The sequence below is a fragment of the Nasonia vitripennis genome, chromosome 2 (genome assembly GCF_009193385.2).
Source record: "Nasonia vitripennis strain AsymCx chromosome 2, Nvit_psr_1.1, whole genome shotgun sequence".
In the NCBI taxonomy this organism is placed as follows: domain Eukaryota; kingdom Metazoa; phylum Arthropoda; class Insecta; order Hymenoptera; family Pteromalidae; genus Nasonia; species Nasonia vitripennis.
The window spans coordinates 24,240,780-24,258,458 of record NC_045758.1 but is presented as its reverse complement, the minus strand read 5'-3'; the positions used below and the strand labels follow the sequence as shown (position 1 = coordinate 24,258,458).

At 42.2% G+C, this 17,679-nt stretch overlaps 1 protein-coding gene across 7 annotated transcripts in view; it reads right to left on the bottom strand.

The window, feature by feature from the left end:
* Positions 1-17,679, bottom strand: part of LOC100117285 (obscurin) — a 198,578-nt gene that overhangs the window by 91,095 nt on the left and 89,804 nt on the right. For 6 of the 7 annotated variants that reach the window (XM_031924322.2, XM_031924321.2, XM_031924325.2 and 3 more), the window contains one exon: positions 13,547-13,578. The gene's annotated coding sequence lies outside the window, so the exon portion shown is untranslated. The remainder of the gene's footprint in view (positions 1-13,546; positions 13,579-17,679) is intronic. The other variant, XM_031924323.1, reaches the window with a different exon arrangement.

The following is a 17,679-nucleotide window of genomic DNA, read 5'->3' as shown; positions in this document are numbered from 1 at the left end:
CAAGAATCTAACACATAATGTGTGGATATCGTCTCTATTTTTCAACGATACTCCATGCATCGATCAGTCGTTGAACGGGGCGCATTGACTTCGATAAAAGACTCATAAATAAATACGATGACACTTTTATTCACGATACAAAGTAGGTTATACCGAGTTGCGATAAGCGCGCGTTGAAATGTTTATTTTCGCTGGACGTACACGCATACATACGTTGACTAGTGTATTACGCTTGCGGAGAATTGCCGGCGAATTTTCCGCTCTTTTGATTTCAAATATCGCCCTCGCTCGTGTCTTTCATACACATCGGGCAACGCGAAAATAAATAAACTCGCGAACCCACTCGATGATTCTCCGCAAGCGGCGTGGCGAATATCAGCAACCGAATATGGCGCGTCGAAACTCACCGATGCGCCGCGCATGTATACATCGATCGCGTGTGTAAATTTTTCTCTGCAGTTCACCCGATTCAACTTTATATACGAGCAGGAATCTGGATTCTTTGCCGAACGCGCGGCCGAGAATTATAATTGAGCGATCTGTTTTCCTCCGACTGTGTCTCTGCGGTACGGGATTTTCATGCAAAGCTGACTTTTGCGAGGGAAAACGGAGATTCTTTTTTAGGGGTAAAAACAACGTTGTTTTTTGAACGTGTGTGGGACGCAACGTATGTAGATGCGGGAGAGAGAAAGAGGTGCTCGAAATATAGTCATGAATCGAGGCTCTCTTTTTCAGTCTCTATATCGAAGCGCCGTAAAAGGATCCTATTTCGCGAAAATATAACCACTCAAAACTCTCGTTCGGTTTTATGCCCAACCTGAAATTCTTATCGAGAATAGATACCGACGAGCTCTCGAAGAAGTCGTCGCGCGCGTAAAATCAAATTGCTCGCGAATCTTTTCAGCGTCGGGAATACAAACTTATGTGTGTTTGTACTGCCTTCGGCGTAATTGCTTTTAGGATTATTATTTCGAATATTTCTGCTGGTTATGCAAGCTTGTTTCCATCGATAAAAACACGGGCTGGTAACTTTGTAACGAGCTTCGTTTGCTTGGTTGCGAATAGTATGTTGATGTACAACTACCACAAAATACAACGAACAACCAAAAATCTCTTTTGTCCTCTCGACAAAATGCCAGCTACGCGACCGCATTAAAAGAAGACGGAGACTCTGAAACATATACCTGTCGAAAATTCTCCTCTCAAATAGCCGTGAAAAAAGGAGAGAAGGTGCCTTATACCTCCTCGTGTATTTCCGAAAAATGTTCGCCGGGTGAACAGTAAATCGCACTCTCTTTCTCTCTCTCTCTCTCTCTCTCTCTCTCTCTCTCTCTCTCTCTCTCTCTCTCTCTCGTACGCGCGCCGGGCGAGCGCGGAATCTCCGGAATTCGGAGATATGAGATTGCCCTTTTTATTTGACTTGTGCATTTCATATCTTGTCCGCCCTCTCTTCTCCCTGTATATAGATATAACACACGAGTATATCGCGGACTTTTGAGAGAAAGAAAGCGAGAAAGAGAGAAAGACACACCAGGCGAAAGAGAGAGTGGCGGAATAGGGCTGCGCGCGCGTTCTCTTCTGGGAAAAAGTTTCTTAGTTACGGAGAGGCTTATCTCCGCGGCAGTTCTTTTATTTCGCCGTATAATGCTTCAAGCTTTTTCAGTCTTCTCCGGTGGTTATTAAGGTAATTGAAATTTTACCTTCCCGCGCTGCATCATCGCTCTCTACTTCGCTCTTCCTTTCCCTTTCACTCTCGAATGTTTTCATGCTCGCGGCCTTTAAGAATAGGGTGCAAGAAACGCACGGAGCTTTAAGTAAGCCGCTCGAATCGCAACAATTGCAGCCTTTGCCCTGCTCGCTTGCACTCGCGCCCGGAGATAAATTGTGTATTTTTCCCTCGCTTGCCTTTTTCTTCTCTACGCGCGGATACACAGTGCGCTGCTCGTGAAGGCGATGCCAGGAAAAATTGCTCGATGGTAATAAGCTCCGGTCGGCAGTAATCGCGCGTGTATCATTAGCACCCACGGTAGCAGCAGCTTTTGCCTCGGCTTCGGGATTTTTCCAAGTCTTTTTTAGAAGCGAGTATATTGCTAGGGAGTGGGAGCACCTGCAGGCTAGTTAATTGCGCGCCGCTGGCTATGCAAAGCCTTTTCACGCTCGCTCCCCCCAGTATACGCTCGTGTCAATTTCTTATTCGAGCGAGCGAGCCACTATACGCTGAGTCTAGAACGTGAGACGAGCTAATGCTGCCGCCTGACGAAGGCCACCACTGAGTGCTTCGTGAGCGCTGAAAGGATATTCGAAATGTATTTTGGGTTTGCGCTAGAGTCGCGCTCCTGTGAGTTGTCCTGGTTTTTGCGGTGTTTTTCTCGCTGAAATTCAAATTCTTTTTTAGAAATTTTTGTGTAATTGAAAACATTGTGGTGAAAACGTTTTATTATCTTTCCACAGCACCTCGAACATCACACCGCAATTTGAAAAACTAACGGAATTATTTCTAGCGAACACATCAATCTAGCGAAGCCCACTCCATCAGCCGTCAATCATCTTCAGAAATATCATTCTATAGCTTTTTCATTCCACTCCGCATCACGCTGAAATAGCTGACAAGCAAGCACACTTTCATTTTTCAGGCTGCGATATTTCGACGGATTTCGCATGACCTATTAATACAATCCACTCTCCACGGCTAAGCATCTGCACAGAAGTATCGAGGCACTCCAGCGAGAAAAGCGAAGAGGGACGCATCGCAAGGGGGCATAAATGGGGCGCGAAAGTGTTGAGGGCAGATGTAAACATCCGCACGCTCACGAAGGAACAGATCCGTCGCCATCCACCGAACCCGCACCCCGCGTTGACCTGAACTGGCACCTTTCCGAGCCACTGATCCGAAGATCACAGGTATCTCTATATCACTGCTTCTCTCTCTCTCTCTCTCTCTCTCTCTCTCTCTCTCTCTTTCTCTGTCTCTCTCACACGCTTCCACTTGCACATCGCTCGTCACTGCGACAAACTCATCTGAAAAATGTCAAAGGCTCTGTACGTTGTCAGCGAAGTGCGCATCAAGAGCCTTATTACACGACGACGAGGATATTAACGCGAAAATGTGTACCAGAAGCTGCTGCTGGCGCCGCTGATGCTATCGTGCTAATCTCATGCACGGCGAGCTTTCCATCGGATTGGATTTAACGAGGTGATCCCAGTATACTTGTGCCACGTCCATTGGAAAAAAGATACATTTTTTACACAGCTTTAGAGACTTGCATAAGTATATCCTACTTCATTATTCATGTAGATCCAGTGACGCTGTCGCTAGTGAGAGAAACGGATTGACTATTCTCATGGAAACAGATCTGCCATAATTGCGTACATTTTACTTAGTTATTTAAGCTGTTCTGGAAATCCAGCATCGATTATGAAAATTTCATAAATATTTAATGGAAACTATTAATACAATCTACTCTCATAAATTATACGCGTAATTTTCGATTATTGATATTGAACATTGATTTTGTACGACGTAAACGTATATTCATTTCGCATTGCAAGAATAATAAGTCCGAAACTATATATCCATATCTCGGTAAACCTTCGAAAGCTACTCCAAGTCATTTCGAAACTCCATAATCCTTCTTGTCAAAAGCCTCGCTTATTCTGCTATATGTGTATACAGTTCTCGTCTACGAACTCAGCCTTAAAACAACAAGACATCGGCACGACGCTGCTCACGTCCGGCTCGGCGTGTATCGCGGCAACAATTAGTTAGTTTGGCCATACCGATCAGTCGAGACGTGCGCTGGCGCGTCGCAGACCGACCGTGACGAATTTCGCATTCCGCGAGAGAAGCTCGCGAAAGTCCCACGCGCGCTAACCCCAGACCCTGGCGCGCGCAACCACTGTCGCCAACTAAACTTCTCGCTATCAAATAATCCTAGCGTAGTTAGGTCGAAGAGACTCCTAGTTTCGGACACGACGCTCAGCTGCATGGAGCTGTCTGTACGCGCTATATGTACTCGAGCTCTCTGCGTTCGTACGTGTGACTGCAGAGGCTGCCACTCGGTTAACAAACTTAACTAGAACGCAAGTCGTCCAGACGCGGGATAGAACGAGCTATGGAAACGTCAATGTGAGCTGTAGGACCACCAGGGGACTGCATAGGAGTGAGATAGTAGTGGCGTCGGCTTGAGATGCATCTGTTTAGGTCTTCTGGACGACGGAGTTTTATCAGGTGGTATTGTGATGTCTGCTGTGACTGAAGATTCTAGTGTTATACTTTTGAGAGAACTAAGTTCGTACCCATCGATTTTTCGAATTAATTATTCTGAGTTGATTGATAAACGCGAAGTCACATGTATAACCTGTTCAAAATGTTTTACCAAATATGATAGATCTTTGCCAAATTCGTCCTCAGCCTAAGATGTCAACTCATCAATCAACTAATGATTCCAAACTAAAAAGAACTTTTTGTTCTATTTTCATCAACGTTTCAATTTATTGTTTCGAGGCTTTCAATTTAGCTAACAAATGACTCGGATAATAAAACCTTCTCTCATTTCTTTTAGCTTGTCTCTCTTCTCCTTACCTTCCGTCACCTTAAACCTCTAACGATCCGTCGACACTTCATTCGCGCGCAACAACTACTGCACAAAACTGCCCCACCGTAAAATTCCACTTGACGGCCAGTGACGGAAACAGCCTGACAAGAATGAGGAGAACGCTTGAGTTTAGTCTTCGAGAAGAGATGCTTCTTCTCGAGAAGAAGCCTTCGACCCTCGAGCGTACAACAACGCCGAAATTGATGCTAGGATCCACTCTACCGTGTAGCGCTTCTTTTCCTGCCTCTTTTGGTTGCTCGTTTCAACGAATAAGGTGATGGCGTGCTTCGACGCGTTTCAGAGTATCATCCCGAACGCATATGCATCGGCCGAACTTGAAAGCCACTTTATCACAGCTTTTAAGCATCGACGATGAAACGAAGGGGATTTTTGAAATTTTGCGCTTGTTATACCCTGTGTAATAGTTTAGTATCTATATTTAATCGAGAATTCTATAAATGCAATGTAGACTAAAACCAGTATAGTTTTATAACCCACTTGAATTGGAAAGCAAATTCAAGCATCAAGTATATTTAATCCTTTCTCACTATTTATTCGTGCGTCCATTTGATTCTGTAGCTTCTCATTCTCTTCGCTCTTTTTCTCTGTTTGGCTTCAGTAAACTTTTTTTCTTTTCATCGCCGATCCATAGTGCCCACCCGTAGCGTCGAACTCTTTGAGCCGAACCACGAGCGTCGAGCCGTCCCCTTTGACAACGAAATGACGTTTATTCTCTACAGCCGAGCAGCAACTCGTGGACGACTTTACGGCTGTGCCTATGCAAATAATCAGTGTAATGCAATTTTATTCTTTGGAGGGTTTTCACGAGATATTCGAGGAAAATAAAATACGCGGACGAGAAAAACGATTACATCGAGAAAAATAGGAAAAATCACGTGGCTATAGAACGGTTCTTTTATCTAGAAACCTTTTCATTCTACTTATATTAGTTTATAGTTTCTAATTTATATTGTAAACGCCGAATTTTGAAACGACGAGGTATTCTGATAGGTCACGTCGAGTAACTTGAGATACATCAAAATATTCTAAGAAAAAGATATGAAACCATGCAATGTTGAAGCTACGTTATTTTTCGCGACTTTTGCAAGCTTAAGCTTACGCAGTCGAATTAAAACTTAATTACAACTCGCTGTCACTCGTTTACTCTTTAATCGACAAGACACACACACACTCGGTTCAACAACGACGGCAATTGACCTGATCACTCGCGGACTCCCAGCACCTCTTTTCCGCTTTCACTGCAGTATTCCATTTATTATCTTTCACCGTCTCGTTTCGTTTTCCTCCCTTACTTTTATTTTTCTTTTCTCGCCGGCAGTGTTATCCCTTTTACCGCTTTTTCCTTTTTTGAGCACACTAGAGTTTCTCTTTTGTGTGTTTTGTTTGGCCTTTGCCGTCTTTTATCGCTTTTAAACGCGTAAAATTTCTTTTGAACTGTTTTATTATTCTCCAGTGAATTTACTTTTCTAGATTGCTTCTTTACAATTGACAGATTTTAATTCCTTTCGAATCTCGGTTCATTCAATTCAAATATTGTTTGGTATTCAATCGACTTCTGGCGCAATTCAATTACTTTGGTTTCTTAGAATGTTCGATTCATTTAAAAAGTGAAGTTGCTTCGATAAATCTTGACTTTTATTCTGAGACGACATTTTATTCTTTTAATTTTTACAAAATGTCGCAGAAAAATTCACTTTTTTATTTTAAATAAATAAACTCCACAAGAGAATTTGAGGGGTGTCGATAATAATTCGAGTATTTTAAACCATAAATTAACTTATCCTATAATGATATTAAGTTTATTGCAGCAACGTGGATTACACGATATCTATAAATGATTAATATTATCTTTGCTCCTTTGCGTTTCTACCTCTTTCGATCATTTTTTCTTCTTTCGCTTTTGCATCGCTCTTCTCGTTTCAAGTTACAACCGTACTAGACTCCTTTCTCGATCTTGATGCTCAACTTCTTATTCATTTATTCGCCCAATACCTGTCTCTGCATTGTTCTCCATTCGCTTATTCCGCTGTTTCCACTCCTTCCTCGCTATTTATTTCCTCTTTCGCAACTTTCCTCCTGCTTCAACTCCCTTTCGTTTTTACTTCTCTCCTTCTATTTATCGTTTTCATTCTTCATTTTTTTCGTGCCGTCCGGCAAAACGATACAGCGCCGAGGACTCGCAGCTCGGCGTTTCCTCGAGTGCCGGGGAAAAAAGGAAGAAAGAAAGACAGAGAAAGAGTCGCGCGCTCGGTACTCGATTATTTTTGCAGCGCTCCTGCTGCTGCGCTTTCTCTTTCAGCCCGCCACCGTCGACGTTGTCCTTTTTACGAGCTACGAGAAAAGACTTCTTTTGATACTATTTACTGCCGTCGTATTCGATGTATACCTCGTGTACGTGCGTGCGTGTGTATACATTTTTTTCTCGCTGGTGTTGGTATAAAAGAGAAAGAAGGAGCGAGGAGAAAAGAGAAAAGTCCTTTCATTGGTATTGTTCTCGAACATCCAGTCGGAAGATACAATTTATTCGTTGATGCGCAAACGAGGTTTGTGAGATTTTAAATACTCGAAAGGGTAAGATTTACTGCTCTCTTTTTCTTGCTGTTCATTTGTGTTTATGAATTTCCAATGTTTTACGCAACGAGTTTTTTTCTATCACGTTTGTTCAATTCAGCATTCTGCATTTAGCCCATCATTAAAAAATTCTCGTATCAGCAGATAACGTTGCTCGAGCATCATGCTGAATCAACAGAACGGCAACACGTTTGTCGAACTATTTGCAAGATTTTAAGTAATGATGTGCATTCTAAATGAAACGATGACCACGCAATTCGGCTAATTACAGCATCGAGGCTAGTTTTAATGAGCAGATTTTTGATACTTTGCTATCATTTTTCAGACATTATTGTACAGTGCTATTTATCTCTTTTTTTCCCCTTTCTTTAGCGAAAAAATGGAAAATCTCATTTCGTACAAAGAGGGCTTAGCAGAAAAGTATATAGAGGTTGTTCGCTCCTCGACTCGTAGTCAATAGTTAATCCTGCGACGTCAGCAACCTACGCCCTTAAAACGATTAATGAGATTTCTTTAAAAGTGATTAAACTTTTATATGTGCATCATAAAGATTACTAAGCACGTGTGCACAAGAAAACGTTAAAGGATTCAGAATGTGATTTTTCTACGACTTTTTCTTATCTTCACAAATTAATTGTTTTTATACTAACCAAAGCTTCCATATCATGATTTTCAAATAAAACGTGCAAACTCACAAGCTGTATGGTTAGATTTTAGATCTTATATTACTCGGTATTAACCAAAGAAATTGAAGTATTTTACCCTATTAAAAAGTTAAAATTCATAAAATCCATGTTCTTAGCTAGTTCAATTTCTCTGAAAAAGAAAATATCTTTGATCCATTTTTCTTGAGAAGCATATTTTACAAAGTAGCGTTTACGAACTTATTTAATCCAAGCTGCTGCAGGATACGCAGAGGCCAGAAGTAAATTTGCTTAGTCTTAATGGTAGGAGCGGTAACCGGACATATATATGGCCTACCTCTTAGGGGAGTTTCTCCACTTAGCTGAACCAATCTTCATTCATTAGTATTAAGAAATTTAATTACAATATATAATCAAAGATTTGACTCTCGAGGGAAATGGTTTTTTTAACAAAGTAAAAATTGAGCATAAAATCCATCCTTTTGATTTGAAACAGATGAAATGAAACTTAATGAAACAAAAAAACGCATCATTTGTGATATTTTTCACTCCAACTATATTAGGGATAGAAAAAAAACGTTAATAGAAATGCGCGAAAGTGAATTTAATCTGATAAAATAAGAACTCACTGCAATCTTGCATCTTTTATGCTAAAATCCGCAGTAAGCCGGTGTGTGTGTGTCTGATCCAGTTTTGGAATTGCTTAGAATCAAGAAAAGAAGCTATGCATAACAGTTTTGTTAGGGTATTCAATGAGATAACATTTTCTTAACTAAAAGCCTTTTTAATCAAATAGTTAATTCATAGCTCTAGCTTAGTTTTTCTTCTGATCTTCTAACCAAGAATCTATGCTAAAAAATATTAGGCTTAATTCTAATTCTCATGTACAACGTTGAAAGACAAGCAATGATGATCGCTAAAGCTAAGTACATGGCATCAATCGCTTACGCTGTCTCACTTTCACTGTTCAAATAATCGATCATCCATACCAACTCGAAGAGCGAAACGATCCATAGATAGAATAAAAGAGAGAAGGGGAAAGTCGGAGAGATAGATAGAGTTTATAGGGGTACGCGCGAATCCCCGAAATCGATTGGATCGCTTGGCACGATGTATAGATATCGGCTCGAGCATCAGAGGTAAATAATCGAATTAAAGAGCCTCGCGCTTTCACCTTCTCGGAGGATACTTCAAATTTATGCTCTTGCGCTCATGTTTTATGTAAAAATATATTGTTTTATACATTTTAATTAAGTCGGAGAGCTCATATAGAGACGATAGCTTTGGATTCGTGAAATATTACTAACTACAGTATTTTCCCAAGGGGTCTCTATTCCTATTTTTCTCTCTTCTGCGGGCACCAACTGAGTATTTCAGTAAGATTCACGTGACTGCAGCGACTATCTTTTCTGGCAGCGGTTCAATTTTCTCGTTTCCTAAATTTTGCCTTTGCAATAAGATGCGCATGCATTTCTCAACCTTGCACCTGTACTGTTGCAGTCTGGAGTCACAGATGCTTATTAACTAAATTTTTCCAAAATACAATGCAACATTTGATAAATAACTGATATAAATCTTAGCTGCAAAATTAAACTAATCCCAAGATAGATCAATAATGTTTTGTTAACAGAATTATAATGTTTACATAATTATGTAGCGCTAATGGAGTATAATAACTTATTCAGACAAATAAATCAATATTTATTAAAATAAGTATCTTTGCTTGTATCTCTAAAAAACTGTAATTATTCCTAAATATTAACATTAATCTTTACTAAGCAGCTTATCCGATTATGCGCCTCACTGTAATTAGCACTTATATTTGTATATTAATGGTCGTAATAGATTTATTATTGTGAAACAGTTAATCTGGCTAATTTTTAAGTCAGTGTATTAATGATATGAGCTGCGTTCAAAATCCAGGTAGTCGAAAATGGTACATCGGCCGAGATTCGTATTGTGTATACAAGCATATTCTTTTTATTTATCATAAGTAATAAATACATATATTGTAGTATACTAACACCTACGTATATTTACAATAAATCCATAGGTATCTTGATAAACAAATTCAACAATGAAATGCGCACCTACATTTTTTTGCAATTTTTCACTTTCCTCTGATATATTTCAATGCTAACAATATTTGGAACAATTCTGCCCTCACGCCACTTTCAACTGTCTAGACAGTAAAAAATTTACGAATAAAGAAAGATAAAAGCCGTCAGCTCATAGAGAGGCATAGAATGCTTGGCGACGGGCGACCACTGAGCGATACACACCAGTCGGGCAAAGCCAACTTCGGCTTTAATACAGGTTGGTAATCTGTTTAAAGTGTACCGGGCGAGAGAGTGAGCAGCACCGACAGACTGCTGGCACTACTGCTGCCATAAAGCTCAATGCGATAATGGTTGATTTTGCGTTTACTCTGCGGTTTCGTTTGAAAGGTCCCATCAGCAACTAGTGCATGAGTCTACCGCGATATACCTATGAGTTTGGATCATTCTCGTCTTGGCACACACGATCGTCACATATTTCTCTGAAAGGCTTTCGCCGTGCTTACTTTTAATAATATATGAAAACCGAACATTTAAACGACTTCGATTCCTTAACTTAGTAATTAATATAATTAACATAATAACCTAATAATCCTACCTTCTAAACCATTAGCATACATATAAATAAACAATCTTGGTTCCATGCATTGAATAACAAAAAGACTGTCAAAATACTACTCTAAAATTCACTATTACGAAAACCCTGCCGCTTCCCAAATAATTAGCCCTCTTTCGACCTCACTGCGGCCGTAGATAACCGAAATGTGCGCGACAACGAGCCGAAAGCTCGAGCACTTTGCGCGTCTCGAGAAGCCGAGTGCAATTGAATGGTCGTAAAAGGTCGGCCGCGCGCGACCACTAGATGGACGGCCTGCTGTCATCAGTAAATTAAAGGAGGGGGGTCACGCCACACGCTATACCGTGCGCTGCTATGGCTCAGCACTTGATTTAAAAAGGACCACCGGGGCGTGATTTCTCGAGCTACGATTGCTACAATAGAGAGACGATAGCTCAAAGATATCTTCTCTGAAGATAATCAATCACCGTGTAAGAAATTGAATATTTTTATCGTATTTATTATTTTTATATGACAAGCAGTTTTTCATCGGTATATATCGGAAAATTTTTATCCATTGGTATACGAATCTGGAGAATATATAATACCGTTAAATAATTCATCGAAACTGTTATCTCAGCAACATAAAGCAAAGAAGCCACCACTTCAGCGACTCCGCCCACTCCTCGAAGCCTCGCGGTGGTATAGCCTCTCGAAGCTGCAGCCTCTCTTTCTCTCTCGCCTCACCGCGGGCGACCTCTTACACTCACCGGCGCGCCGCTGCACATCTACCCTCGCACCCAGATAGTCTCCTGCTCGCGTATATCGGCGCGCGCGCCGGGCGAATAAATAAATTCGCCGGATGAAAAGTAAGCCTCGGGCGCGATACATCACCGAAGCGTTCCTGTGCTCTCTCGCGCGCCTGTGCGTTTGTCACGTACTCGCGCGCACTCCGGCAGGATACCAACATTTTATCGCCCCTACTCCCCCCCTCTCTCTCTCTCTGCCGCAGCTTTTTCAGTCGTACTTTTGACCCCCGCGTGTCTCTATATGTATATATATATACGGGTACACGCGAAATCCAGGCCGCGAGGGATGCACTTCGTGGCGGCTGTTGCCGCGAGATATTGTCCAGAGTGGGCTGTTTTTTTCAGTGCGAGCGTCCCTGTATTTTTTAAGGTTTGTTGCTGGATTCTGTTAGATAATGGCAATGTATGGTCAAGATGGGCGCGGTGTCATGTTTTTGCCGGCTTTCTGGATTAGTTCATGAGCTATTTCTGAAACGTGCGCTTTTCCAGCTCTTGTTTTAACCGCCGAGAGTTATGAAGATGACCTTACGCAAAAAAAAGGAAATTTTTGTAATTATGTTGGACATTAAGCTTTAACGTGTATAAAAGAATACGATTTTTCAAAATAAAAGCTGCAATTAGAGTTTCTTGGTTGATGGACATAATTAAATTAGTTCACATTATTATTTTATTTTTTGATAGGTGTCTTATGTTCAGCAATCAATATTGTGTTTGCAATATTGAATTAAGTTTCAGTAATTATATTACACAGTTTCTACTCGTTGTGAATCTCTGCATTTCAAACCGAATATTCAAACATTACCCTTAACGCTCGAAAATCCGCATAAAAAATATATTAATATTAATTTCAATTCCCAACAATTTCACAGTTCTATCATTCTTTATATTTATTCGATTATACGCTCTATAAGTTTCTCGTTGCACATTATACATCGTTGCACATTCACGAACGTACTGCTGGGACCCTGGGATACGGCACGAGGTTGCAGGTAATATCAAGCAAAGTTCCTGGAACTCGGAGCGCCGCCGCACGCGGTTAAACGTTCCGCTTTGTTTCGACTCGTGTTTTGCGGCTCGCTTTGCTGCCTGGATGCTTTAGATGCGCCGCTCTCTCGGCTTCGCGCGATTAAAATTCACAAGTGCTACTGAATATCCCAGTGGCAATGTTAGGCACGAGATGCCGGATGTGTTGTTGATGTTGCGAAATAGTACAGGGGACTTAATAGTTTCGCTGATAGTAATGAGATGTGAGAATTAGGCTCGGATGCTAAAGTTAACTTTCCATAACTTGGATGGAATGTGTGTTAAAACGGCAGTATATCAAATTGAATGAAATCTGTGTTAATTTCATATGTGAGGTAATCCACTTCGCAATTTATAAGTTATTGAGCTATCTGAAATTTCATTGACGCTACTACCGCACATCGCATTTTCTTCAATTTGGGTCCTCTGTTTGAGTAAGATCAAACTCACAATAAAAATAAAATTGTGTCACGAGTCCATTATTGAAAATCCAATCCTTCGCGGTATGTTGTCCGCAGTGCCCTCGTTTCCTAATTGAACAAACCACTTGAGCACGCAGCCTAACGATTCCACGTTTTCATCCCCCCGAACGTCGATTAATACAAGCTCCTCGTACTTAGAGAACGCATTGCGCGCAAGATTTCACGAACGCATGCAAATGAGTTAGCTCTGCCAATCGGACCGCGTATCGAGCGAACTAGTTGTGCTGTCCCGTCTCTCGGTCACGCCCTCGCTTCGGAAAATTGCACCGCCAGGAATTCGAGCGTGCGGTTAAACGAGAAAAAAGGGACGCTGCAGATCCTGAAAGGGTTATTTAAACTTGCCGCCGCCGCTCGCTTACTGTTCCCTGGCCTTAGTTTTTTGTTAAATAATGCTAAAGGAGTTTTTGCTGGTGATGGCTTGAGTTGTGAGAAAAATTAGTTTGTTAACTGCGGGTGTATTAAATTGCGCACACGAACTGCTAGGAGCGAATAAAGGATTAAAGAAAGATACACATAGTGTTACAATATTTCTCAAATTTAGAACTTTTACCGATTGCACATGGGCGACAAATTACGATGTGTAAATAGTGGAATTATGAAAAAAGTTGTGACGCGAATAATTTCATGCTCCCGTAATAAGCAGAACAAGAACAAATGATTGACCTTAATTCATATTTATGACCGTCCAGTGAAGTTTGTAATTTGTCTGCCAGCGTTGTGTATCTTTTTTCGAAACTTTATTTAACATAAAATTTGAATAAGAAAATCTTGTGATTAGAGTTACTCACGTTTTGCAAGATGGAAAACTTGACCTTCTGATCTAAAACAAAAATAAAAATTTAGTTAATTGACTGCTGATTCATAATAATTTAATAAACACTACACAAATGGTCCACAAACATTCCCTCGACCCAGCCCTTTCGTAAGAACCCACTACCATTATTGCCTACATTATCGTCTGACCTCTGGCTAGACGATTCTTGTACAGTTGCGCAAGGTATCTAGCCCGCCTCTAACCTATTCTACAGCAGCAATAAAGAAGTCTTTCCATCTCGAAAGTGTCTCCATTAAAAAGTTTTCGAATACAATTTTCGAGTACAGCGCGCGATAAGTCAAACGGTTTCGCGCGCTCGTCGTCTCTCCACTTTACATGCTAACTGCAATCCTCCAATTTTCCTCCCGCGCGCTCTAGCCCATAAATCAGAAACTCGGAAAAGACAGGGCTGGGGGGGGGGGGGTAAAAAAAAGAAGAATTACCGCTCATCCGACTTCGAATATCGCGCGAGCATACGTAATATCGCGCGACACACTCGCAAGTTTTTCGAGTACGGAGGAACGGATCGTTGCCAGACACTGCGACGCTGCGAGCTTTTAACCGCAGTCGAAACTTTTCGTCCTTCCTCCCCACCCCCGCAGCTTCTCTCTAAAACTCGCACTGCGTCTACTCTCCAGACTCTATATATCGCTGTCTCTGTCTCTGCCTCTGCTCTTTAACTCTCGCGGATGCCATTGAAATATGCACTTGAGGCGCTCGGTTTTTTCTGTTTGGAAATTAACTTCATTGCTGGTGGCTGGAGTTTCGTTAGTTTCTTTTTTTTTTGGCTCGTTATTCTGGAGCTGCTACAAAGTTAGGAGTGGAACTGACCTCGTCGTCAAAAAGTTTATGATGCCGGGGTCATTGTAATTCTGACGGGAAATCGATATACTTTTTCACTGCACACGTGGAGTGCAGTTTCTGCTTCCACAAGTGCACGTACGAATGTTATCCTTCTATTTACATTTTAAATCAGTGTCGAAACGTATTTCAAAGGGAGTGCTTTAAATTAATATGACGAACGAGAGAGGCAGGATCTGTTGAAAGCATAAATTAAAATTTACAAATGAAAATAATCTCTTGAAGTGATAATTCCGAAAAAGCGATTTTCAACCTTTGGCAATCAAATCTCGATGACCTTTTTCCACTCTCATTAAAAGGCATTGGATGAGCGTCGTCGTGTAGAGTAACATCCCGCTGTTTCCATAAGAAGATCGACTGATCAATTATGTAAATCAATTTTCGCGAAGCCGATTCGCAAGAATTGCCAGTGAAGGGTGCTCGTCAAGGCTCGTGTCCGACCATTATCGGTTATTCGTTTGATGGATAGTGGGATGAGAGAGGCTCGACACGGCAGTTGACGTTCCGATGCCGAGTGCCACTGATTACAGGGACTTAAGGGCGTACAAGAGAGAAACGGAACGAGTGCCATCGCGATTTGCATGTATATATTTGTGCACTGGACGATCGAATTCTTTCGCGGGTGATGTTGATCGGTGGAAATTGCACTGCGCTGCTTCGTTAGTGATGTTGCTGCTCTGTGGGAATTAATCAGGGTAAAAGAGATCGATCCCTGTTACAATACCGCTACCCTAAGCGGGTCTTGAGCGTTGTCGTCCAGATCGGACGGGTGGGTGCCTATCACCACTACACAGCGCGTCCTTAGGTTGCGGATAGAGGAACAGCCCCTGAGAAAGAGGTTACCTGCGAATAAATTTAATAAGCAGCCGCGGACAGCCGATAGGAACAGGGGTGGGTGTGATGAGCCCACACTGTCGAACGCATTCATCTATAACACTACGCAAGCACCACAACAACAAAAAATACTTCACATTATCTCTTATCTCTCAATCTATCTCTATCATCACACATTACAAAAATGGGCAAAAATCCTGCTGCCGAGGAGGATGCGGGAGCGATGATAACTGCCCCGAAAGGGGATGTGTAGAATGATTCGTCACCTGGTCTTACGCGGTAACGATGCCAGCGAAGGCGCGCTGCCTTGCAGGGGGGCGTTAGGATGCGAGAATGAAACCGTAGTGTGTCTGACGATGAGTTGACACTGTCCTCGTCAAAGTCGGAAAGCTCTCATACTTAGTTCTAGAGAGGTATGGGGGTTATCACCTCCAGAACGGTGGACTCACCTGCGATCGGAACAGGATCCGAAGCGCGCGGGTTTAACATACTATCAAGACTCAAAAAAATCAAATCCGAACCAAAAGGGAATTAAGGGTCGGAACTTGGAATGTTCGCAGTCTATACAGAGCAAGCGCGGTTAAAGAACTCGTAAAGGAAGCTGATAGGTACAATCTAGATTTGGTAGCAATACAGGAATCGCGGTGGCCAGATGGCGGAGTACTAGCATCGAGTAACTTCACGTACCTGTATGGGGCCGGGAGTGGGGGATCTCTAGGCACCGGATTTCTCGTAAGCAAAAGCATCATACATTCGGTTAAAAGTTTCAAATCCGTCAATGATAGACTCTCGTACATCATCGAAGGTGAATGGTATAGATATGTATTTATTAATGTACACTGTCCTACTGAAGACAAAGAAGAAGAAGCTAAGGATCTCTATTACGAAACTTTAGAGCAGGTAATCGACGAGTTCGCGTCTTACGACACAAGAATAGTATTAGGCGATTTCAATGCTAAAATAGGTAGGGAGGAAATTTTTAGGCCTACTATAGGGAAGGAAAGCCTGCACGAAGCCAGCAATGATAACGGTATTAGGGTCATAAATTTCGCGGCGGCAAAAGATCTTATAATCAAAACTACGTGTTTTAAGCACAAGGACATACACAAGGTAACGTGGACATCGCCGGACGGGGCCAAATAGAACCAAATTGATCATTTTCTCATTGAAAAAAGACGTCATACTAGCGTTCTCGACGTAAGGGCTTACAGAGGGGCAGATAGAGACTCGGACTACTTTCTGGTAATAGCCAAATTAAGAGCTACACTAGTAGCGAATCAAATAGTAAGCGAGCAAACAAGGTAGAAAGCTTCGATATTGAGAAGCTACGAGATAGAACAGAGCGAATTAGGTACCAGATAGAAATTAATAACAGGTTTCAGGCACTTGCAGAAGCAAACACATCGCCGGGGAGGAATGACGAACCGAATAGCTTATGGGGAGACATCGAAAAAATGGTAAAAGAGGCCGCGAACAAAGTACTGGGTAAAAAGAAAAAGCCAAAGAGCAAACCATGGTTTGACGAAGAGTGCGAACTCTGGTTTGAAAGGCGCAAAAAGACTAAATTAGATAGCTTACAAAATAGAAGCTGATTATTAATCTTGGAACGAGTGAAAGAACTCAGAGTGAGTTCCAACAAAAGGAAAGGGTTGAGTGAGTGAAGGGTTCTTTTTAATTAACACACACGATTTCGCGGTACACAAAAAGCACTTGCTTTGGCGTAAAAACCCTCACGGTTTAGAGGGAAAAGCCTCAGCAAGTGTAAGCTTTATTGAAAATAAGGAAAGGGAAACTATACAAATAAAAGAAAGAGAACAGTGACTCTAAAAGAGAAAAAACTCAAGTGAAAGAACGCACGCAAACGCAAAGACGCGAGGTACCTTTTCCGCACGCAGAGAGAGCTCTCTTACCGCAAAGACGAACGCAAAAACCGCCGCTGAAGAGGGCGTTGAGCAGGCCTCGTCGTAGTCCGCCGCTGCTTCCGTCCTGGCCTGGAGGTCTGGAAGCCGGGCCTGGGGAGCGAAAGGATGGTCCGCAACCGTGCACCAAGCGCGCCCCGACGTCTCGGGGAGCCAGACGCTTGGTACGAGGGCAACAAGGGGTGTTGCCGCTGTTCGCTCGCCCCGAAGGAGTCACGTACAACACGTGGACACCTTCGCCAACAAACCTTAAGACTATCGCCGCGAGGCACACTCACACACTCGCACAAATACACACACGCGAACGACGCGATCGCGAATTTTCCGCTAAACACTACCAACACGGCGCAGAACGAGGTGAACAGTGATAGCTCTGAGAAGAACAAGTCACTGGCTCACCGTCAGAAGACAAAAAAAATCGAAAAGCGTAAGGAAGACAAACGTGCGAAGCGCTAGGCAGTCCGAACAGGAATCCGCGCGCGCGGGCCCTTCG